The 24,908-nt window shown below is 48.0% G+C and overlaps 1 protein-coding gene across 2 annotated transcripts in view; it reads left to right on the forward strand.

The window, feature by feature from the left end:
• TGFA (transforming growth factor alpha) overlaps positions 1-24,908 on the forward strand; it is a 105,833-nt gene that overhangs the window by 11,132 nt on the left and 69,793 nt on the right. The gene's annotated exons all lie outside the window — the stretch shown is intronic.

The following is a 24,908-nucleotide window of genomic DNA, read 5'->3' on the forward strand; positions in this document are numbered from 1 at the left end:
TGGGGAATCCTTCTGGATCTGGACTCTCCCTAAACCTCATCAAAGACTCCCAAGGCCCCCCCGACCCCCACCAAAAAAAAAAAAAAAGCAAACAAAAACAAACAAACACATCTTTTGTGCTGGCCCCAGTGCGGGCCACTTAGTGTTACCAGAACACACACCCTGTGGTCGCCACCTCCCATGTGGGCCACTCGGTACCCTCCTTTTCTGCCAGCCTTGCTAAATCCTAATCATTCTTTTTCCACAGCGAAATAGAAATCAGAATCTACAAACAAAAGTATCTAGAAAACACCCGCACATTCAGCTCCTCAGAGACATCTGCTTAATGAGGTTGAATTGTCAGGGATCTTACCAGATCCGTTTCTGTGTGTGGTTACAGATATATTTGTATATTCACTCTTCTTCCTTCAAAAATGGCATTTGGTATTTTTAAATCTGCTTTTCACTTACAGTGTATGGAGAAAATATTTCTGTGGCAAAGATACAAATGTATCTATCAATCTATTCTTTTTTTTTTTTTTTGCGGTACGCGGGCCTCTCACTGTTGTGGCCTCTCCCGTTGCGGAGCACAGGCTCCGGACACGCAGGCTCAGCGGCCATGGCTCACGGGCCCAGCCGCTCCGCGGCATGTGGGATCTTCCCAGACCGGGGCACGAACCCGTGTCCCCTGTATCGGCAGGCGGACTCGCAACCACTGCGCCACCAGGGAAGCCCAATCTATTCTTAATGACTAACGCATTCCGTTACACAGCTCTGTCATTATTTATTTATCCACCCCTTATTGATAGAGATGTAGGTTGTTTCAAACTTTTAAATATTCAAACCTGAAATGAAAATGTTTACAGCTAAACATTACCAGCATCTTTGAATTATCTTCTACGGTCAAATCCCCAGAAATGGATTACTAGGTCAAAAGGTACACACTTTTTCACCTCTCAGTATGTTTTGACTATCTGCCTTCCAGAAAAGGTAGACAAATTTATACTCTGTCCTATGTGTGACTGCCTGTTTATCAGCAGCAAACTTACCTAGGATGAATATAATCATTTTCTAGACTTTGCTCATGACGTTGGCCAAATTGTATCTCCTTGTTTTAATTTGTGTTTCTTTGGCTAAAACCAAAGTTTGCTACAATTGAATGCTTTTTCACGTTTGTGTATTTGAATTTCTTTTCTTGGGACTTACCCATTTCTGTCCTCAGGTCACGTTTTGGGTGGGTGAATTATCTTCCCATTGATTTGTAAACAGTTTTATAAAAGATATATTAAATATTTTCTTTATTTTGTCATTTAAATTTATGTGTATGTGTATGTTTGGGTTTACAGAAGTATGGTTTTGTTTTTGTTTTTAACTTTTAAGGACTTAAAATCTGTTCATTATTTCTTTGTGATTTCTACTTTTGTGGTAGGAAGGGGTTTGCTATGACTCTCTGATCTCTCATTTCCCCTTGTATTTTTATGTTGTTACTTTTTTGGACTTAAATTTCACTTCTTTGGGAATGCATTTTGGTGTAAGATGTGAGACAAAACTCTAACTTGCCTTTTTGTCGAAATGATCCGGTTCCTCAAACACCATTTGTTGGATTTATTCTCTACTCACTGATTTCGAATCCCACTTTTGTCACTTGAGACTTTCTTAGGCGTACTCGAGTCTTTTTGGAGTTTCTGTTCTGTTCCATTAATCTGAGGCTCACCCTTTAATGAACCATTCTTTGGGGCTGGTAATGTGTTATTGCCCCAGGAAGCTGGGGCAGAAAAATCTTGAGAAGTAGGCAGGCATTGGGTGGGCATTGAGTCTCACTGTCCTGAAAGGCATGGTGAACCTGCCTCTGCCCTCCTATCTTTTCTGGAACTTTGTGCTTTGCAGGAGTTGGGGGACATGAGGCAGGCCTGCAGTCCTCACTCCATGTGACATTCTGGTTAACTGACACTGTATATTTTCATGTCGCCTTCTCAAATGGGAGGACGGTGGAGTCTGCCATGGCATACCTGGAGCCACAGACCAAACCTGGCACATCTCCCAGGATATAGTAAAGGAAAGGATATAGTAAAGGAAAGGAACTTCACTGGAAAGTCATAACATTGTTTTATATATTAAAACAAACTCAGATATATTAGCAAATAGAATGCAAGGTTGAAATGTCATAATTAATTTTTCGGATACAAGACTCAAATAAATTATGATTTTTTTTTCACTTCGATTGTTTCAGGCTGTGCCCCCAGACTCTAGAGGAGCGGGTATGAGTTCCTTCTGTTTGCTATTTTGGGGGTTTTAATGGAAAAGTTTGAGAAGTACTGTCCCATATGGATGACTAATTTTCAGATACTTAGAGCAGAATAGTAACTAAAATGAATATCTTCATCATTCTTCTGCTTCCTTTGGATATAATTTGCCTTTTTCTAAGGCAAAAACTTAATTATTGGTTTTAGATTTTTCTTCTTTTCCGATATATTCATTCAGTGCTATAAATTTCCCTCTAGACACTGCTTTCACGTCATTCCCCAAATTCTGATGAGTTGTGTTTCCATTTTTATTTACTTCAAAATACTTTTTGACTTCTCTTGAGATTTCTTCTTTGACCCATGTGTTATTTAGATTAATCTTCAGTATGTGGGGATTTTCTGGCTATATTTCTGTTATCAATTTCTAGTTTAACTCCTTTATTGTCTGAGAGCAGACATTGTATGATTTCTCTTCTTTTAAATGTGTCAAGATGTGTTTTATAGCCCAGAATGTGGTCTGTCTCAGTGAATGTTCATGTGAACTTGAGAAGAATGCATATTCTGCTGTCGTTGGGTGAAGGGGTCTATAGATATCCATTATATCCAGTTGGTTGATGGTGTCGTTGAGTTCAACTGTGTTCTTGTTTTCTGCCTGCTGGATTTGTCCATTTCTGAAAGAGGGGTGTTGAAATCTTCAGCTGTAATTGTGGTTTCATCTATCTCTCCTTGTAGTTCTATTCATTTTTGCCTCATGTATTGTGATGTTTTATTGTTAGGTGCATACAGGTTAAAAATTGTTATGTAATTTCATCATTCTTTAATGATTCTTTAATGATTCAGGGTCTCCCAGTGCCTGAAGATCATCACTAGTAAACCCTTTATCCACATGTGGTACCTGTAGTTAATGCAAAACTTCCGTTACTACCTGCGAACGAGGAGAGCTTTCTTCCTTAGTTAAGCAGAACTCTATTTTAACTTTCCTTGTGGAGAGAGAAAAATATATAAAAGGCATTACTCCAGGGTCCTGGACTAGTGCTCTGTTAGGCTCAAGGTGGTGGGACCTTCATTGACTGAAGCCATCCTTTCAAATCAGTTCTTATTTTGAACCCTCTGTAGGTTGTAGAAGGTTTTGGTGAATGGATTACGCCCCAGTGAATCGCTTGAGAGTTAGAGATTTACACTTAGAAAAACATCAGCTCACTATGTAATATTGATTTACTTTCTTGTGAAGTGCCCTTTTCCCCTACTGTGGAACAGAGGGAAAAATAAAAAGTCCTTTCAACTAAATTGGATTTTTTTGGATTTCAGATAAAAGGCAGGACATTTTTCTCTTAACAGTAATAACAGAGGCATTTGGAGTATCTCAGCTGTCATCCCATGTAGAATAGATCCAAGTGATGAAACAGTAGTTGTGATTTTTGTGAACTGGGCCTAACCTTTTATTCTTAATTCACCCAAGCTAGCTACTTTATTCACTTCTAGAGCCCAAGGGATGAATAACAAAACTAAGATCTGTCAGCTCAAAGTGAGGGATGCTGTTTGTTTGTTTGTTTAGGTTATTTTATACATGGATTGTTCACTTCAGCAAACACTTAACTGTGTATCAGACCGTCTGCTGGGTTTGATGATATTAAAGCAAAGAGGGCCATGACCTAGCCCTTGCCCCCAGCCCCTGAATTCTTTGTAGATTGTAGCAGAAGAAAACACACAGTTTTTCACAGTATGACATGAGGTACACATTGAATACCTTGGGCTCAAGAGGAGGGTCCTTGAGGGAATTCCCTGGTGGTCCAGTGTTTAGGACTCTGCACTCTCACTGCTGAGGACCCGGGCTGGGGAACTAAAATCCCACAAGCTTTGTGGCGCGGCCAAAATGATAAAAGAAAAGATGAGCGTTCTTGGTATGACGGGGCAAGGCACTCTTTGAGGAGATGATGGCCAGTACTTAGAACAGTGCCTGGCACACGGTAATTTCTTTAAGTGCCTTACGTATTGCACACATTCCTTTAACCCATCTAGCAATCCTGTGACATACAGTGATGAGCCGCATTTTATAGGTGAGGAAACTGACGCACAAAAATGTCAAGTAACTTGCCGAAGTTCCTACAGCCAGCAAGTGGCAGAACAAGGATTTGAACCCAGGACCCTTTCCTGCTGTCCTAGTCTTCCCGCTGTTCTGCTTCTCCAGGTCATCCATGGAAGGCTGTGGATACTGAAGTTCCTGGCATCAGTCACGTGTGAGAGTGCCATTTTGGAGTAGACATTAAGTGTAATCAGGCTTTCAGACTGCTGCTCCCCTAAATAATATTTACCATATTGAGAGTAATTGCCATGAAGGTAATTGTCATGCTGGCTAAAAAGAAATATTACTACTTCAGAATGCCATGAAATGTAAAGAAACAACAGTGGTAGAGGTTTTATCCCCCCTTCTTCAATCAAAAGTTCAGATGTTCAGAAGACAGATAATCACATGAGGTGTGTGTGACTTAAAATATATTTTGTTGTGACCAGGGAGCCTCTAATAATAAATTTGAGACTTGATAGAATCTCGGGTCAGAACAGAAAGAGCATTTACTGTTTCACTTGTGTGTAGGAACTTCATTCATTCAGCAGGCGGCATTTTTGATGGCCTTTGTACCTCTGAATAGACAGTTGAGTATCGGATGCCCAGGTGTTAGGACAGTGCCGCAGCGTGGACAGTCGACAAAGGTTGATTCAAGGTGATTTTTTTCCCCTGTAGGTAAAGGTAATGGGGTCAGATGCACTGGCAATCAGTGTGTTACTAACACGCAAAGCAGCCAGTGGGACAGACCTCTTTTGCAGTGAGTGAGCTTCTGAAAAAAAATGTGGGATTTAAAAAAATCTGTATCTTGTTTAAAGGACCTTATTTGATAATCCTTTTCTAGAACAATCTCTCCTTAATTGGTTTGTAAATCTAAAGCATTCACATCTCTGGTTTGCCTAAAGTAGGTTGCCTCTGCTGTGGCGACTCCTCTCAAGAAAAGGTTAACTAGTTGGGAATTGTGGGAAAGCCCATCCAGTTGGCCATGGGGGAGAAAAAGTTGATGTTTTAAGGGAGCCAAGAACCTAAACTCTCCCCCGAGAGTTACCCACACAGATAGTAGCTGCTTATGAAACTCCTGATATTCTCAGAGCAGAGGGCCTGCTTGCATTTTCCACGGTCTTCTCCATACTGGGCTGCAGGCTTCCTTGATCTTTGTTTGCATCTTCTAATGTCTTAGTGACCCGCTCTCTAACGTTTCTTCCTCTGATTGATGCTCTTTAGTTGTGACACTCAACAGGAGAGGAGAAAAAAGGTTTAACATTTTGGAACAGAGTAATCCTTTGGGGACACAATGTCTTCATCTTTTCAGCTTGTGCCTCAGAACCCAAGGAACCAAAATTGCACAGGGCTGGTGTGTGATAATGAGGAAAAGACTAGGGAAATAAGCCTAGCTGTTTTCCAGCAGGAAGAAAATAAACATGCTTCACCATTCACACACGTGTTTTACCTACTAATCAGGGAACAATGCTTTCCGGCCATTTTCTGTGCTCCTGTGGGAAGAACCATGTGAAGCAGGGAGAGGGTTCTGCTCCAGCGGGTGACTGTTCACGGGCCAAGGATGGAGAGGCAGCCCCCACTGCTGAGAGCCTCACAAGCCCGCCCTGCGGATGGAGAGCTTATCTGAGCTCTCAGCCTTGCAAAGTGAACCACAGGGCTATGGGGGGGGGGGTATGTTTTTTATCCTAAAGAAATAGGATATGATATGCACCTTCCCTTAAAAATACTTCCTGAAACAAGGCAGGTACCAGCCTGCAAGGTGAGACCCCCTTCTAGGTGTGTGGTCTTCATCCCTGAGCATGCTGTGACCCCAGAAGCCGGTCCTGGCCCAGCCAAGCATGTTCTCTGGGGACTGTGATGTCATCTGATTCTACTGTAAGCAGAGCCAAAGTGGGCACGTGGCCTCACTGTTTGGCCTTGAAGATAAAGTCATCACCTTTTGTGAATGAGCATGTTTAGGTTCCCAGTAAGTTAATTAGAAAGCATTAAAGAAATCTGCATTGTTCTAACTACCCATCTCTGTGCTGCTCTTGGTCGTTTCCACTTTAGCCTCTTTTATCATCGGTTCAGTCATTGTTTTCACCTGGGCTGTTTATCACCTGAGACATTTTCAGAGGCTACACAGGCAGAAAATTTCTGAAAATCTAGGGCCTTGATGTATATAAAAACCTTTTGCTTTGAGGAGGTGGACAAATTGGTATGAAGAGTTATTGGTATTCTCTGGTACTGCCTCCCTTATCCTGGCGGAGAAAAGAAGAATCCACTTTCATTTGTAGCCATACCAACAGATGGCATCTTGCTCCATTGACAATAATTGTGTGCAAGGGTGTGGGAATGTGTGCATGTGTTTCATCTAGAGGTTTCGTTTCCTACTTCATGGGCTTTTTATTTCAGATTTCCTCTGGCCCCCATCCTCAACTTCTGCAGTGCTTCACACAATACCTAACATTTAATGATTGATCCTTATGTTTTTATTGATGACAAATAATTTACCCCCAGAGTCTCTCTTCACTTCTCTTTTCTTTCCTTCCTCTCCCCACCTCTAACTTTCAAAACATCACTAACATAACAGCAGGTATTTTTTGAGCAGAAGTGGGAAATAGTTCCATTTTCTAGGCCAACTGTGATCCCTTGGAAATGGCTGTTTCTAAGGATTTGGAGGCTGCATCTGAGTTCAGTGGGAGATAATGCTGTGATCAATTAGTAATGTCTGTTGTGGACCCAGTGTGGAGGTGGTGTCACATATACTTGCATTCCTGCTTGAGATGGTGGGCCATTTTTCTTAAGAATGAGAAAAAGTCATATGTTTCTCCAAGGAATTATTTGAAGATGTTCCCACTGGTGTTGCTTACATTTCCTGCCTTTTAAACAATACAGTACTCTAATTTTTAAAATGTGTTCCATAAACCTAATACCATAACCATGTATAAGTGCCACTGAGTTCTGCTAGGCAGGGTTAGCATCCAGCAAGGCAGAGAGCCTGTGAGGGTATGGACTGGTACATCCTGTCGCCGTTCAGGACACGGGGGTGTTTGCCTACCTTCAAAGTAAGAAGCAGAAAACCACAGGTAACGCTGGATGACAAAGCTCTGTGTTGATGTTCATGTCTGCCGATCTTGGGCCCTCATTGGGTTATTAGCAGGAGTGTTCTGACTTGCCTGCTAGTCAGAAGGGAACACTGATATCTCACTTTCTTACAGGGAGGGACTCCTTTCCCTAGAGGATATGTAGCATGTCGTGGCACTCCCGCCCCAGCAGTCATCAACATCCTTACACCCGCATCAGTGGGGGTGACCATCCCTGTTTAATCGTCCCGCACAGGCACTGTGAGGGGATAAGAAAGAAAGTAGAGAGAAGGGCTGTGTCCACATGGGGCATAGAGGTTGCGGCAGAGGCAGGACTTGTAGGGCAGAGAAACCCGGAGCAGAGAATGGTGTCTGGGTCTGTACGTTTGCAGCTGCTTGTGCTCTGGTCACAGGTTGGCTCGGAGCCTGTTTGCTTTGCTCCTCGTGGGCCCTTCACTTCTGAGTCTGGGTTGCTTTAGCACCCCAGGGGTGGTAGCAGAGGGGTGTATGGTGAGCAGGGTTAGATACTGTGTGAGCCTCCAGAAAGCCTTGGGCACAGCCATTGGTGTCTGGACCCTAACGTATCCTGGATGTTGAATGTGAGTCTCACAGGTAAGCCTGGGCTGCCCTTGGACTGAGATTCCTAGCACCTGTCTGGGGATGAGCAGGGCCAGAGCCTTCATTCCAATTTGTAGCATCCCGGAGGATCTTGGGGGTAGTGGACAGGCCCTGGCTGGGCCCTGTTAATGAACACTCTTTAGAGAAATGTGAGAACATCAGGACCAAGAAGAGATTGACTTCTGTGGCTTTGGTGCTTGTTGGCACTTGCGAATGGGTTTTTTCAGACCTGTGTCCCTGTTGACTCATTTGTTTGCTATTTTAATTTTTTGAGGGAGAGGGGGTCCTCCATCTGAGGTGGTCAGGAAAGGTTTCTGAAGACATTGATGTCTGAGCTGGTCTTGAAGGCAAGGAAATAGAGGTAGAGATGGGGTGAGGAGAGGAGGTCCCACGCTCAGCCCTCCCGAGTTCCCGCGTCCTGCTGGCTCTGATTCTGTTCTACACCCGACCACTCCTCATGCCCTCCCAGATGCCCCTCTCATCTTCCGCCTGCACTGCCGTAGCCTCATCCGTTCCTCTGGTTTCCAGTCTTGCCTCTATAAGGCCTCTTCTGTTCTCATCCATCTAATCGGATGCTGTGGCTCGTCTTCTCAAAACCTTCCAGTGGCTGCCCAGCTTGGAAAAATTCGGATTCCTACTGCTCCCTGTGACAGACACCTGCCTGGCATCCTTCCACCCTCATTTCCCACCACTGTCCTCCAGCTGCACCAGCCTTCCTGCTCTTTCTTGAACATGCTAAGTTCATTCCCACCTCAGGACCTTTGCACCTGCTGTTCCTTCAGTTTTGACTGCTCTTCTTCCACATTTTTGCAGGACTGCTTCCCTCATTTTATTCAGGTCTTTGTTAGATGTCACCTGTTCAGAAAGGACATCTGTGATGACTTTATCTATCTATGCACACACCCACGATGAAGAAAATGCTCCAGTGTCTGCATTATTTCTTGGAGAACTGTCATCACAGAAAAGTTTTAATGGTGTCTTCTTATTCCAGAAGGAAAGAACCTATATTCCACAAAGTCTGTATAAAAGGCTCCTGCTCAAATAGGAGTTTAAGTGTCACCTTCTTTAGTTCACACTTCCTAGACATCTCTGTGGAACTGTCTCCCAGGTTTGGCTTTAAAAGGAAGTGAATTCATTCAGGAGGTATTTGTTCAGAGCTGTAGATGCGTCAGGCACTGTTCCCTAGAGGGTGTCCCCCACTTGGTGCTAAGGAGACAGAAAATAAACAAATAAACCTACAATGAAATGTCAGGTTTTGACAGTGCTGGGGATGGGGATGAGCCACTAGCTTCATTACCTTGCAAATCGGTCTTCACAGAAGGATACTTTCGGGCAGTTGAAAGCCATCTAGTTCTCTCTCTCTCTTTTTTTTTAATATTCTTTTTTAAAAAAACTGTTGATTTATTGATAAAGGTAATTGATAAAGAATGCAAGTCAAAGGTACACATCTGAAAATATCAACTTTAAATCTGATTTACTCAGTATTAATTTTAGGTGATAGATTAAGTAAAATTAATGATACAAGCCAAATGATGCCTGCATCACATTCAATGTGCCTAATGCTCTTGACAGCATCAAAGGAATTAAATGTTTGAGGAAAACCAGCGATTACGTTTATCAAACATCTGTCACTGATGCTAAACAAATTGCAGAATCTCGTGATTTTGACACCAATTTTTGTTCCTTTCCTACCTGAAGTGTAAGAAAGGACAGGAAGAGGAGGGTGGAAGAGTTCTCTGTAACGGTAGCTGCATTTTGTTATGCCAAAGGCTGTGCTTGATACCCGCATAGGAGCCCCCCTCTTAGATATAGCAGGAGGGTCCAGAAGCAGGATGAAACCGTCCTTCTAGCAACTCTTGAATTCTGCTCCCTCGGTCTCAGAGGTGACAGCTGGCTGGCTACAGATTGAAAATTGTATTGATCACTTGTCCTCAGCTGAGGGAACATCTAGGATACATCATCTGTTTTACGTCAGAAACCACAGAAGCAAGGCCAGTTGCCTGAAACCAGGGCACTGGATTTCCTCGGCTGTTGCAAAAGCTGCTCAGATTCCCGGTGGTGCCTATCAACCTCTCTACAGGAAGACTTCTCTGGGAGACCCCTCGCCCATTGTTCCTCCCTTTCCTCCCCTCCAGGCTCCCGCCTGCCTTATCCGGGGCCCATGTCCAGAGGGTTCTCCTCGGCTTCCTCCCATTCTGACACACTCCCAGTTTGAGAGTGAGGCTCAGGGTCCATGGTGGCTCAGTCCAGTCAGATCAGCCACTGATCAAAGCTTCTCCCTGGCAGCCACCATCAGTATACAGTTGTCTGTAATAGACTGTAGTTTTTTGTTTGTTTTTATTGGGCTATAATTGCTTTACAATGTTGTGTTAGTTTCCGCTGTACAAAAGAGTGAATCAGCTATATGTATACATATATCTCCTCCCTCTTGGACCTCCCTGGCACCCCTTACTCCCATCGCACCCATCTAGATCACCACAGAACACCGAGCTGAGCTCCCCGCGCTATACAGCAAGTTCCCACCAGCTACACATGGCAGTGCACATACGTCAATCTCAATCTCCCAGTTCATCCCCCCACCCCCACGTCCACACGTCCGTTCTCTACGTCTGCGTCTTTATTCCTGCCCTGCACATAGGTTCATCTGTACCATTTTTCTAGATTCCACATATATGCGTTAATATACGGTATTTGTTTTTCTCATTCTGATTTACTTCACTCTGTATGACAGACTCTGGGTCCATCCACGTCTCTACAAATGACCCAATTTCTTTCGTTTTTTATGGCTGAGTAATATTCCATTGTATATAGGTACCACATCTTCTTTATCCATTTGTCTGTCAATGGACATTTAGGTTGCTTCCATAACAGTGCCTCCTCTGGCCACGAGGGTCCAGGTGGGCTGAGCACTGCCCTCCTCTAGACTGTAGGTTTTTTTTGTTTTCTTTTTTTGCGGTACACGGGCCTCTCACTGTTGTGGCCTATCCCGTTGCGGAGCACAGGCTCCGGACGCGCAGGCTCAGCGGCCATGGCTCACGGGCCCAGCCGCTCCACGGCATGTGGGATCTTCCCGGACCGGGGCACGAACCCGTGTCCCCTGCATCGGCAGGCGGACTCTCAACCACTGTGCCACCAGGGAAGCCCTAGACTGTAGTTTTTTTAGAGCAGTTTCAGGCTTATAGAAAAGTTGAGCAGAAAGTACAGAGAGTTCCCATAGGCTTCCCCTGTTACTGACATCTTGCTTTAGTGTGGTACATTCACTATAATTGATGAGCCAATACTGGTACATTATTAATGAAAGTTAATGTTTTTTAACTAAGGTTAAATGTAAACAAAAGTCCCTAGTTTACATTAGGGCTTATTCTTTGTGCATTCTACGAATTTTGACAAATGTGTGGTGACGTGTATCCACCATTGTAGTATCACACAGAATAGTTTCACTGCCCTAAGAATGCTCTTTGCTTCCCCTGTTCATCCCTCTCTCCATTGTCCCAACCCCCTGGCAACCAGTGATCTTTTCACTGTCTCCATAGTTTAGCCTTTTCCAGAATGTCATATAGATGGAATCACACAGTCACAGTACATAGCCTTTTCCAATTGGCTTATTTCACTTAGGAATATGCATTTAAGTTTCCTTCGTGTCTTTTTGTGGCTTGAGAGCTCGTTTTTATTGCTGCATAATATTCCATTGTCTGAACGTCCCACAGCTTATCCGTTCACCTGCTGAAGGATGTCTTGGTTACTTCCGAGTTTGGGTAATTGTGAATAAAGCTGCTCTAAGCATTTGTATGCAGGTTTCGGTGCGTGTGTGCGGACGTACGTTTTCAGTCATTCGGGTAAATACCAAGATGCTCGATTGCTGGACCCTATGGTAAGACTATGTCTGGTTTTGTAAGAAACCACCAAACTGTCCTCCAGAGTGGCTGTACCATTTCATCGGCGTGTTCTGGTTCCTGCACCACTTTCATTTAGAGTCTGATTTTCCTGGGCAGTGCTTCAGAAATACGCCGAATATTCCAGGGATACCGCACACATTCTTCTTTCTGTCATCTTCCTCTTGCTTGAGCTAAACCATCCTAGCAGAAAACTTCCTCTTCCCTCCCTCTTTTCTTTGGCTTCGCACCTCTACCCTCCCTGCCAAAAGTCAATGAGGAGAAGCAGGGTTGGTAGGGGAGAATTACCGTGCTTCCCCAGGGTATTTTTGTCTTCCTTTAAAATGATTTAAGTTGATACTACTAAAAGGTACGTGATGCTCTTCACCCAAAACTGTGGGGTCAGGTGTACCTAATTCCTCACTGATTGTCTCCAGTCAGTACATAAGACTCTTCCCATACGACTAAGTGCTTTGGGGGCATTCGCTGAACAGCTTTGCCATATGTGGCCAGAAGAACATACACTGGCCAAAGGGAAATACGTCAGGGGCCCTAAAATCAGTGCACCAAGAGTCAGTTGCCTGCCTCACCCCTCCTGCAGTTCCCTCCCTCTCCGGGCTCCCAGGGGTCTGCTTGGAGCCCCATGACTACAAATCCCTGGGAGCAGGTTTGTTGATGGCTTGTCGGTCTTGTTTCTTTATAGGTAGGCTTCCTATTTTGCAACCCAGATGCTTCAGGTTATTATAGAGAGGCAGACAGATGAACAGAGAATGGAGGGAATCACTGAATGGGGAAGGGAGCTTCCCAGTTTCCTGAGGGCAGGCTGACCCCACAGTCCTGCTGCGAGCTTCCCCAGACCATTAGCAAGGCTCTCCTGAGCCACCCTGTCCATTCCTGTGACTGCCGGCTTGTTCCATCTCCCCTGAGTTTAGGGTGCTTCTGCCCGCATGCCTTTGGAGGCTGAATGACCTGTGGCTGAAGGGACTTTCCCTGCTGGGGTCTGGAATTTCTCAACAAGGTGCACTGTGAGCATCTTAGGCAGGACAAAGTCCTGTGCATCGCAGCAGTTTAGCCTCCTTGCTCTCACCCATTAAATACCAAGAGAGCCCCTCACGTCATTGTGACAATCAAAACTACCCCCCCTGTTACCATATGCCCCCAGCAGGCCCTGCCAGCAATGAGAACCCCTGCGCTAGGGGTGGTTTGGTCAGGGTCTCCTAGTTAAAAGGGGTCACTCTCAGTGCCTCTTGCCCACCCCTCATCCGGGCCCTTCTCAGCAGCTGGTACCCGCTGTTTTCACCCACACCCTTTTTCATCTACTCTCCCCTCTTCCTCCTCCTGCCCTCACTTCCAGGGCCAAAGGAGAAGAACGTAGACATTTTTCCAGCCTGCAGTGTGATGTGGGGTTTCAAGAACTTCAGGGTGTCTTCCCTTAACTCTTGAAAATCTAGGCTTCTCAGGATTTGTTTTCTCCATTTGAACCCTGCTTCTCAGTCAGTGGTCCTCATGCAGTCAAGTGAGTTCTCCTAAGGGGTGTTCTGTGGTCAGCCCCGAGAACACAGAACATGATGGAAGCCTGACAGTGGCGATTAGCATTGGCGCAGCGCTGTCCCCTCCGTCCAACCCTCCCCCAGCCCCCAAGGCTGACGCTGCATTGATCTGAAATTCGGCCAAGTCATACTGGTATTTATCTTGGCTCAAACCCCACGCCTCGTCATGCCTTCTACAGAGGGGTCCCAGGGAAGGGATGAGTTTGTCATCACCCAGCTATTCACATGGAGGAAATGGGGCAGAGTTCAAGGATTGCTTATTTTTTTTTACCTCCCCGCTCGTAGCCTACTTCCAAGCCACTAGCGGTGAGTGATGTGTACATAGGGCCTTGACAGAGCTGAGGGATGGGCCTGGCTTTGTTGGGGCTGCCAAGAGGCTAACTCTGCTGGGCTGAGGTCCACACAGGCAGAGCCACTGCTGACCCTGGGCCCGGAGGGTGGTAATTATGGGGACACCACAAGGCCAGGGGGAGCTGGCATGGGGCCAGTGGGCCTCCACGAAGCGGGAGGGGGCTTGGTGTTTGATTTCTGCAATTCCCGGCAGCCGAGGGGCCCGGGCCCTGCAGGTGGTGTCCTTGCATCTACCACTTGATCCCGGCCCGTCTCAGGTCCACTCTCCCGCCCCTCCTTTCCTCCGGGACTCTGGGAAAGTCGAGCGTGGCCCTTGGCGCTGACACCTTTACTCCTCAAGTCAGTGTCAGTCGGCTGCAACGGGGTCGCGAGCACCTCCGCACAGCTTCCTGTGGCCTCAGAGCTCAGCCCTGGTAGAGCCTGTTGGTGATTCAGCAGCCGGGAAACTCCAGGAGGGCTCGGCGATACTCGCCCTGCTGCCCTGCAATGCCTGGCGGGGGCCCTCGGCCAGCCAGCATGGGAGCGGGGCCTGTGGAAGAGGAAGTTTGACTCAGTCGCCAGCCCTGGTCCAGATCTCTGATAAACCCTCAGCTCTGCTTCCTCCTAACGAGAAAGGGTGGGGCACAGATGGGAGCGAGCACAGGGCCCGCCTCGCCCAGAGGAGATGCTTTGTGCATCCTGGTTAACTTACTGTTTGGCGAAGATATTTTGCTCCTGTGTGCTGTTTGCTTTGTAGGAGGGGGCCCTCTCAGACCACCGGATCAGTAGGCAGCACTGTTCTGTAAGGCTTTGACGTGGGTGGGTGCTGGGGAGAGCAGAGAGGAAGATATGTACGTAGCAGTGTGAGGGGTTGCATCACACCTGCCAGGCCTCAGAAACAAAGGTTTCTCAACAGGGCAGCACCCACCCCCTCCTGCAAGGGTCTCTGTGGATTTTTTATTTAGTCATTTCTTTTTTGCGTGTTTTCCAGAAGTCAGGATGAGCGTGCCACCTCCTCTTATAGCTGCATTGCTTCTCTGATGCCTGTGCATGTGGTATAAGTCTTGGGCATTTATTAGGACCTGGACTCTCAAGAGCCCAAAGCAGTTTGCAAATCTTCTCATTTGGCCTTTGAAGTATGGAAAGGAAGATAGTCATCAGTTCTCCTAAGTCAGAGATGGTGGGAAAAGAGGTCTGGGCCTGGGGGCTGCAAAGAAGTGAGGTCAGGGCAGCCTGAGGGTTTTCCAGGCAGGAGAGAGCGAGTGAGAGTATTTAAGAGGCCTGGGCCAGGTGGACACATTTGGGTGGAGCAAAGGGCTTGAATAGCGAGCGTGGGAGAGGCTCCCAGGACACAGGTGAGTGTGTTTGCTTCAACCGTATCTTCCTGCTTTCTCATAAAGATTTCAGGAAAAACTGACAAAATAAGTTAAGGGTGTAAAACATTTCGGGGGTCATCTCATCAGGTGACCAAACGACTCAGGATCATCTTGGCATGATCTTGCTTCAGCAGACTTACTCCAGGCTCAGGAGAAGGGCGATGCTTCCCCATCCTGCGTGGTCTTCTCTATATTCTAGTGAGACTCGTTAACTAGGATTGAAAGAGAAGAGGCATCTTAACTCAGCACCCGACTGAATGATGGTGCAGCCTGACTTCTATAATGGAGTTCGGTGTGATGGTTTCTAAGGGTTGGAAGAATTATTCCTCCCAAGACGAGTACATTGCAGATGTTGTGAGAGAGGGGCCTTTGAGTCCCTCCCCTATCTCTGCAACCTCTAGAGCAGTCTCTGCCACGTAGTGGGTGCTCAGTAAACACTGTTGAATGAGTGAATGCCAGGTTTCCGTGTTCTCCAACTCCACTGAAATCAGAAAAAGAACCGACACTCAGAGGTGTAGCTGGGGGAGAAGTGAGGGGGGAATTCCGGGGGGTCGGTGGGTTTTCCCACTCCCCACCTGTACACTGTCAGTACTCACCCCCCTCCAACTCTGTTTTCAAGCTGGTGACCTCTTAGAGAAATCCAGTTCAACATACATATATCCAAACCCTAAGTAGGGGCCAGGCATTGCACCAGGTGTGAGGGTAGAGATGAGCAGGACACGGCTGCCGACCTCGCTGGCGGGGAGGGGTGAGATGTGAGAACTTCTTAACTACAAGGTGGGATCTAATAAGGATGGCACTGAGGAAGAAATGATTGTTTCTGACACGTGAGCGAGGCTTTCAGAGGCAAATTTGTTTACAGGTAGAGGAAGGGGCTGGCTGACTCAGAGAGCAGCATAGAAATGGACACTCTCGGTCATAGCAGCGACCACATGTTGCATGGTTGTGACAGGCCACTCTACGTATTACACGTTTCTCCTGAGTCCCCTCACTCAGTCTTTACAGTAACCCTGTGTGGGAGACCACTATCGTTATCTCTTTTTCATAGCGGAGGAATCCGAGACTCAGGCAACTAAGCAAAGGTCACACAGCTGCAAGGACTCGAGTCAGGACCCTAGTGGCATGAGCCCCAAGGCACCAAGCTGAGTGAAGACGGGTCGTGTGCAGGGAAGGGGGACAGTGCCAGGAGGCTGGTGCCTAACAGGAGCGGGTGGGAGGAGCCAGATGGAAATGGGGTTGGGGACCAGGTTATGCCCCTGAAATCTCTGCTTGGGACTTCGTGACTGGGGGAGGGGGCTCTGTGAGCGGGGTTTAGAGGGAAGGAGTCCGATGGCCCAGAAGTGCTCTGGAAGCTCACTTCTGGCAGCAGGAGCAAAGGTGAAAAAGCTGTTGTCAGGAAAACCAGTCAGGCAACTATTGTGATAGCCCAGGAGAGATGACAGGCTGAACTGGGGCAGTGGGGATGCAGGGGGATGGATGAGGTGGAGGGAGGACGTGTAGGAGACCTTGGCTTGGATATCGGGTAAAGGAGAGGCAGGGCTCGATGACAGCTGTCGGGTCTTCAGCCCCACCTAGAACGAAGGAGGAGGAGTGGAACGGTCAGGAGACAGGTGAGCTTCCTTTGGAACACGACATTTGAGGCGCACACCTCTGGAGAGGGGTCCGGATCGGAGGTGGTGCGTGGGACCAGGAAGTGGGCAGGTGTCTATGGGAACATGGGGTTTCCGTGTTGGCTTCCGCAGCCCATACTCATCTGCCTTCGATGTAGTATGGAAGAGTCCATTTTCCTCCGACTCTGCGTACACCATTTTATTTTATTTAATCCTTGCAGTAGTCACGTGAGGAAGTGTTATCCTTATTTATGGATGAGGACACAGAGGCTCAGCGAGGTTAGATAACTTAGCCAAGGTCCCACAGCTGAGTGGCAGAGCCAGGATTTGAACAAAGTCCTGACGGCAAGGCTCCTTTCTGCTCTGCCATAGTAGACCCTGAGTCAGGAATAGAAAATGGTACAGGCTTGCAATGCAGGCACCCATCCGCCTGACTCCTTCACCTCCCCATCCTGCAGGTTCATTCTGAATACTTGAGGTTTTCCCATCCACAATACCCATGAGCATTCAGGTAACACTGGCTTATTTTCCACAATGTCATAGTTATGAGGTATTGCCTTAGACGCGTCAAGTTGGGCTTTGCTGCTTGTGGCCACCCAGGGGTCATTAGGAAGCGTCCCAAGCTCACTGACCCAAGAACATTCCTCATGGACTATAAGCTCGGAATATATTATCAAGCCAGTGTCAAGACTGCACTGAAGGGCTTCCCTGGTGGCGCAGTGGTTAAGAATCCACCTGAATGCAGGAGACACGGGTTCGAGCCCTGGTCCGGGAGGATCCCACATGCCGCGGAGCAACTAAGCCCATGCACCACAACCACTGAGCCTGCGCTCTAGAGCCCGCAAGCCACAACTACTGAAGCCCGCATACCTGGAGCCCGTGCTCCGCAACAAGAGTAGCCACCGCAATGAGAAGCCTGCACACCGCATCGAGGAGTAGCCCCCGCTCTCTGCAACTAGAGAAAGCCCGTGCACAACAACAAAGACCCAACGCAGCCAAAAATAAATTTAAAAAAAAAAGACTGCATTGAGAATGTAGAAATGAAAAGTGCCCTTTTAGGTTGCGGTTTTCGGATCTCTCCCATCTTCTGATATTTGATGGAAGTGCCAAGCTAAATGGAAAGACAAAATTACCGTAAACCGAGCACACTCACTGAGATAAGCACACGCAGCCTGCATCTTGCCTGATCCTTCTTCAAGGCGAGGGATCCACCTACAAAGCATTGGAATGAGGCCAAGTGTGTCCCCACCCACCCCTTCCCCAGATAGCTGGTTGAAGAAGATGCACAGCCCCATATTGTCCCAGAAGTTAAGGCCTGGGCTGATCTTCTGGCCCAACTCTGTCATTTAAACGTAAGGAGCCCAAGATTGAGAGGTGAAGGGACTTGCTAAAGGTGACACCATTCACGAATGACCCTAGTCCCTGGACCCCTTGGTAGCCTGCATATCCCAGTACATCTGGCTTAGATCCAGGAGAGGAGGAGGTGGACTTTTCTAGCATGTCTGTGTTCTTTGGCTGTACTTCATAGGGTAAGGGAAAGCAAAGGGGGGCCAGCTGGACCCTGTAACATGAGCCTGCAGTGTCTGTCACTCACAAGCTGGATGACCTTGGGCAGGTGACTTCATCTCGTGTACCTCCACTTTCTCACCTCTGAAATGGGAGCACAAATAGTACCTACTTCCTAGGACTGGCTTTGAGTATTGAATGAGATGATGCAGGGCATGTCATAAGTGCTCAAATGTTGCTGCTATTATTGTTAATAACGCTGTCAGCCACAATAATAATTATGGCTGGACGGTGTGAGGGGGGAGCTCAGAAGACCAATCAGGCGCTGGTGATCTTCCCTCTACCACCCGCCACTGACATACAAGTGTCTTCTCAGTTCATGTATCCAATGTGGGGCTGTTTGGGCACAGGGTCAGAACCTCACTTGGGTGGGTTTGTAACTGAGAGCTGCCTTCTCCCTGCAGAGTTGGTTTCTTTGCTCTGTGTGTCTGGACTCGCCACCTGAAACACAGCACTAACCATTTCAAATAATTTCTCGATAAGATTCTCCTTGGGTAGCAGAATCCAATCTGTGTTTGAAAGCAGAGTTCCAGATGCTGGGACGGTGAAAGAAAGAGCCCTCTGTCCCATGAGCCCATTGGCCTAAGGTGATTCATTCCCGTGTCACATATTTCTAAACCCTCCTTGCCTTCCCCTGAGCTGTCCTAATCCCGTCTGGCCAGTTCCTCCACAAATTCCTCTGCTGCTTTGCCTGCCATCCTCTGAAGCCAGTGTAACTGGTGTCTCTGTAAGTAGGAGCACTTGTGAACTGCCAGCTCTTCCTTGGAGAGAAATGCTGCACTGGGGAGATGGGGATGCCTCGTGGCTGCTTTCGACCACGGCATTTATGGATATTCTCGAAGGCAGGGCAGGCCCGGGTCTCCTGGTCCTACCAGCTTCCCTCCTTGTCCCTGCCTGCAGTGTGTTCCCTTTTTCTTTCTTCCAAATCAGTTCTGACCCTGAAGCCAGCATCTTCACCTGGCTATCAAACCTCTTGCATTTACTTTTATTTATTTATTTATTTTTTTGCAGTATGCGGGCCTCTCACTGTTGTGACCTCTCCTGTTGCGGAGCACAGGCTCCAGAGGTGCAGGCTCAGCGGCTATGGCTCACGGGCCCAGCCGCTCCGCCGCATGTGGGATCTTCCCGGACCGGGGCACGAACCCGTGTCCCCTGCATCGGCAGGTGGACTCTCAACCACTGCGCCACCAGGGAAGCCCTAAACCTCTTGCATTTAAAAATACTGATAAAGTCACAAATATTGCAGTTTTTGCTATGCAGTTAAAAATCCTGCCATGTTTGCAGATGAAATTCAGATGTTGGAGTATAATTCATAAGAAAAGATACCTTAGAACCTGGTACCAGAAGATACCAGCAGGCCCTGGGTTCCCCGTGACCCATTTCCATATACTTTTGTGCCCTATATGGCTGTCCATGAGTGTCACCTGAAGACCTTATGCTGAGATGCAGGATTCTCACCTTCTAGGCACCACCCTCACTTCCTGAGCTCCTGTTCTGTCCCTTATGACCCCGCGACCCCAAGCATGGCAGGAGAGGAAGGGGGGATCCTGGCTACCCTCCAAACACCCACACTCCCTTCTGCCTCTCTCACCTGATTCCTGCCCCACTCGTCTGCATTAGTGCTTTCTCCATAGGCCTTTGCTCACCATCTCTAAATCCAAGGCATCCTTTTTTTTTTTTGACATCTTTATTGGAGTATAATTGCTTTACAATAGTGTGTTAGTTTCTGCTTTATAACAAAGTGAATCAGGTATGCATACACATATATCCTCATATCTCTTCCCTCTTGCGTCTCCCTCCCTCCCACTCTCCCTATCCCACCCCTCTAGGTGGTCACAAAGCACCGAGCTGATCTCCCTGTGCTCTGTGGCTGCTTCCCACTAGCTATCGGTTTTACATTTGGTAGTGTATATATGTCCATGCCACTCTCTCACTTCATCCCAGCTTACCCTTCCCACTCCCCGTGTCCTCAAGTCCATTCTCTAGTAGGTCTGCGTCTTTATTCCCATTCTGCCCCTAGGTTCTTCATGACCATTTTTTTTTTTAGATTCCATATATATGTGTTAGCATACGGTATTTGTTTTTCACTTTCTGACTTACTTCACTCTGTAGGACAGACTCTAGGTCCATCCACCTCACTACAAATAACTCAATTTCGTTTCTTTTTGTGGCTGAGTAATATTCCATTGTATATATGTGCCACATCTTCTTTATCCATTCATCTGTCGATGGACACTTAGATTGCTTCCATGTCTTGGCTATTGTAAATAGAGCTGCAATGAACATTGGGGTACATGTCTCTTTTTGAATTATGGTTTTCTCAGGGTTTGCCCAGTGGTGGGATTGCTGGGTCGTATGGTAGTTCTATTTTTAGTTTTTTAAGGAACTTCCATACTGTTCTCCATAGTGGCTGTATCAGTTTACATTCCCACCAACAGTGCAAGAGCGTTCCCTTTTCTCCACACCCTCTCCAGCATTTATTGTTTGTAGACATTTTCATGATGGCCATTCTGACTGGTATGAGGTGATACCTCATTGTGATTTTGATTTGCATTTCTCTAATGATTAGGATTAAAGACGTAAATGTAAGGCCAGACACTATAAAACTCTTAGAGGAATACATAGGCAGAATACTTTATGACATAAATCACAGCAAGATCCTTTTTGACCCACCTCCTAGAGAAATGAAAATAAAAACAAAAATAATCAAATGGGACCTAATGAAACTTAAAAGCTTTTGCACAGCAAAGGAAACCATAAACAAGATGAAGACAACCCTCAGAATGGGAGGAAATATTTGCAAATGAAGCAACTGACAAAGGATTAATCTCCAAAATTTACAAGCAGCTCATGCAGCTCAATATCAAAAACACAAACAACCCAATCCAAAAATGGGCAGAAGACCTAAATAGACATTTCTCCAAAGAAGATATACAGATTGCCAACAAACACATGAAAGAATGCTCAACATCACTAATCATTAGACAAATGCAAATCAAAACTACAATGAGGTATCACCTCACACCGGTCAGAATGGCTATCACCAGAACAGCTGATTTATACAGTGGAGTAGGTAGGAGCAAATACTGGCTGTAGCAGAGGCCAGAGCAGGGAGGGCGTGGTCAGCTCTGCTGGGGTGACTGGGGGCCTGAGGATGCTTCTTCCAGGCTGGGGCCCTAGAGCTGAATGTCCACAGAGGAGGCGAGGCAGTCAGTAGGCCAACAGGTGATGGGTGGAGGGTGTCCCGTGCTGAAGGTGCAGCCGGGTCCCAGTCCCATGCCTGAGTGAAGGCGTGCATGGAGGGGGCACCCTGCTCTGTGGCCTGGGGGTGAGGAGTGCCCAGCGTCCATCAGCAGCAGTTCCCATCGGCCCAGAGGTGGGTGGGCTTCACAATGGCCCGGTCCTGTGAGCTTACCAGATAAGTAGGCTAGCCTTTCTCTTGACATTCTTCCTGTTGGAAACGTCTGTCTGCATTCCAAACAGCTGAATTATAAGCACTGCAGCCCTTGTCCTTCCTGGAGGGCAGCCTGGGTTCCCACTCTACCTCAAGGAGCGGGGTCCGCCTTTCATAAGGTCTTTATTCCATTGCATGTGGTTTTCCCCTCACCACCACCCCCTTTCCTTTTTAAAGTTCACAATGCAGGGATTCCCCTCTTTGGAGCTATTTAAACAGAAACAGGGTGCTGGCAGGAGCAGCCCAGAAGGGATTCCTGGCCCAGAGGGAGGCTGGCTGGGTGGCCCTGCGGCAGGCGAGGTCCGGCTTTGAACCTCAGGCGAGAGACACCTGTGGCTGCCAGGCCTCCGTCTGGAGTGTGTGTCGTCTCCCCGGAGCTGCTGACTGTGGCGCTGTCCCCGGGCCTGTACTGTCCCCATCCAGGTGCTCCAGGGAAGGATTTCCTGTCCTTCTGATGAGCCTCGGAGCCTGCCAAGTCCACATGTTTCTGGAAGGCCTGTGCACAGCCCGGGGGTGGGGGCTGGCAGTCTGGGCAGCTGGGCTTACGAATACTGGGCTACAGGGAGTCTGGACAGTCACACCCTTGACCCTTCTCGGCAGACCTCACTCGTAGTGGGGGAATTGGAGGCAGTGGGAGTATCCCAAGAGGTGACTGATGTAGCTTCTGGAAAAGACGGATCAACCTGGAGGCTAAGCCTGCTGAATCTGGACTCATTCGGGGGTTGTCACTGGTAAACACACACCTTCCAGTGTGTCATGACAGGCTATGGTCTGGACTCATTCGGGGGTTGTCACTGGTAAACACACACCTTCCAGTGTGTCATGACAGGCTATGGTCAGAAGGACTGGTGTTTGGGGCGGTAATTAAACACTGTCTTGGGCACAGGAGTTGAACAGACTTGAATTTGAATTTGGCTGCAGGAGCTTGGGCAAACTTCTCAACCTCTCCAAGCTTCAGTTTCCTCATCTGTAAAACCGGGTGTTTCCATGGGCTGGACCAGACGGCAGGGAGGCCAGGAGGTGCCCTGTATCATGGGTTGTCGCGAGGACTAAATAAGATAACGCATGTAAAAGCCGAGTGGTGGGCCTGAGAGTGGCACCTGTCCAATGAGGGGTATCCACCCACGTGAGAACTGAAAGAGGCCTGACCCTGTCGTTTTGGTCTGGGACCCTCTTAGGGAGCGCACCATGTAGCGAAGGGAAAGCAGAGGCCTCGCCTCCCATCCCAGGGCCTCAACTGCAGTTGTGCCCGAATGGAGATTGCAGAGAGAGCCCAGGGCACTAAAACGTTTTTCCATGGGAACGTGAGGGTATAGAAAGGAACTATTCTTCTCCTATTGCTCAAATTATGAATAAAAACCCAGTGTCTTTCATCTGTGGGACATGGTGGTTTTGTAAACTCTAATTAGTTCCCAAGACATCTTTGCAAGTTGGCAGCTGCGGGCTCCCCGTGAGGAGCAGAGGGGGCAAGGGGACTCACCCAGAGTCTGCGGGAGCCCCCCTCCACACACCCTGCAGGCTGGTGAGCATCTCTGTCCCGGCTGGAGTTGGACAGTATTCGCTTTCTTGTTCTGGTTTTGCTGAAGCAGAGGTCACCGTGGAGCCCAGGAACTATACTGACTGACAGGATATAGGGCCGGGGAGGGAGATGGGAAGGTCATTCATTCGTTCAGGGACAGTTTGTGACAGGCCATGGGCGCTTTCTGTCGAGAGGTATGCAAAGCATCCTTGAGTCGTTCCTTTTGGTACCACAGGTCACGGGCCACCTTTGGCCCAGAGTGGTTTGCGGTGGTGTCAGCAAAATCAGATTGTGACAGGTCCCCAGCTGACAGTGAGAAACCTCTAAGACTTTTTCTGGCTTTGGTAGGAAAGCCTCGTTTTAACGCTTGGTGTGCGGATTACAAACTGGGCCTTTTAGATATGTCCAGGGGAACCCCAAGACCATGCTTCCAAAGTTAGTGTCTATTGAGCAGCAAGAAAGAATTGCACGGGGCAGATGTGTGATTTCACTAACTTTCTCTCCTTGTCCCCCACTGTCAGCTGGTCTCCCCCAACCCAACTCCAGCACAAATGTCTGGTTCAACACTCTGTAGGAGTATTTGGGAAATCCATGCCAAGCCTGCAGTAAAAGCGGTCTGAAGTTTTTGAGATGTTTCTCATGTCAAAGGCCTCAAGGAAAGTCGTGAGCAGATTGCCATATCTGTTCCAAGCGTGTTTCTCCCTTGAGAGTCAAGAGCTGGTGCGTCGACACTCTGAGGGACAGGAGAAAGGAGCCCTCACAGCCTGCACGGCGGGGGGCGAGCTGGTCCTGAGCATTGGGGTAGGGGTCACAGCGCAGAAGTGTTTGCCTGTTTTCTCTGCCGCCTCTGGGCTAACCTGCAGGCGGCCCAGCCTGTTAGCATGGCCACCACGGCATCTTTTTGCAGCTTGGTTTTAGGAAGTCATTCTAACTTAATTCATGCTGATTGCACAACTCAGAGAGGTTCCTTTTTCATCAGAATTTTGCTGCTCTGTTTCCTGAAACCTCTGGTACTGTAACATGCTGGCATATAAGGTCATCTGCTGGCAGGGGCAGTTTCACAGGTGGTCCCAGGATCTCCTGCTCAGGTGGGCCCTGGGCTTGGGGGGCTAACGCCGCTGCCGCTGTGCAGCTGCAGTCTTGAAATTCTGAACAGTTTTCTCTTTGCATTTGTATCTTGTAAATGAAGTTCAATGGGGCCTTGGGGTGTGCACCGGGGAGGACTTGGGCCTTTTGCCTCCTGTGGTCCCACCTACCGTCACCTCCCTGCCTCCCCTGGGTGGGTTCTCACCCCTGCCACCTGGGGCCTGGACACAAGAAAGGCTGGGGTGAGGTGTGCACACCCCACGGCATCCCGGGCAGGGCATGCTGGTAGCTGCCCCATCCTGGGCTGGCAGCCCCACTGCGTTTCTGTGGATGACTGACTCCCCTCCCCCCATCCAGGTTGCCAGGGTGGATATTGCAACACCTTCGCGGGTCACCTGCCCACCTTGGGTTGGGGCGACTGGTTTCTGGGAAGAAGAAACCCCTGACTAGGCTCCCCTGCCCCCAGCTGGGTTGCACACATCCATCCTGCCGCTGGGGGAGGGGAAACGCGGCAGACCGGGGTCACGTGCGCACCTGTGCACTGTCGCAGGGGCCCAGGGTGCCTCTGAGGAGCTGTG

The sequence above is a fragment of the Orcinus orca genome, chromosome 13, assembly GCF_937001465.1.
Source record: "Orcinus orca chromosome 13, mOrcOrc1.1, whole genome shotgun sequence".
Lineage (NCBI taxonomy): Eukaryota > Metazoa > Chordata > Mammalia > Artiodactyla > Delphinidae > Orcinus > Orcinus orca.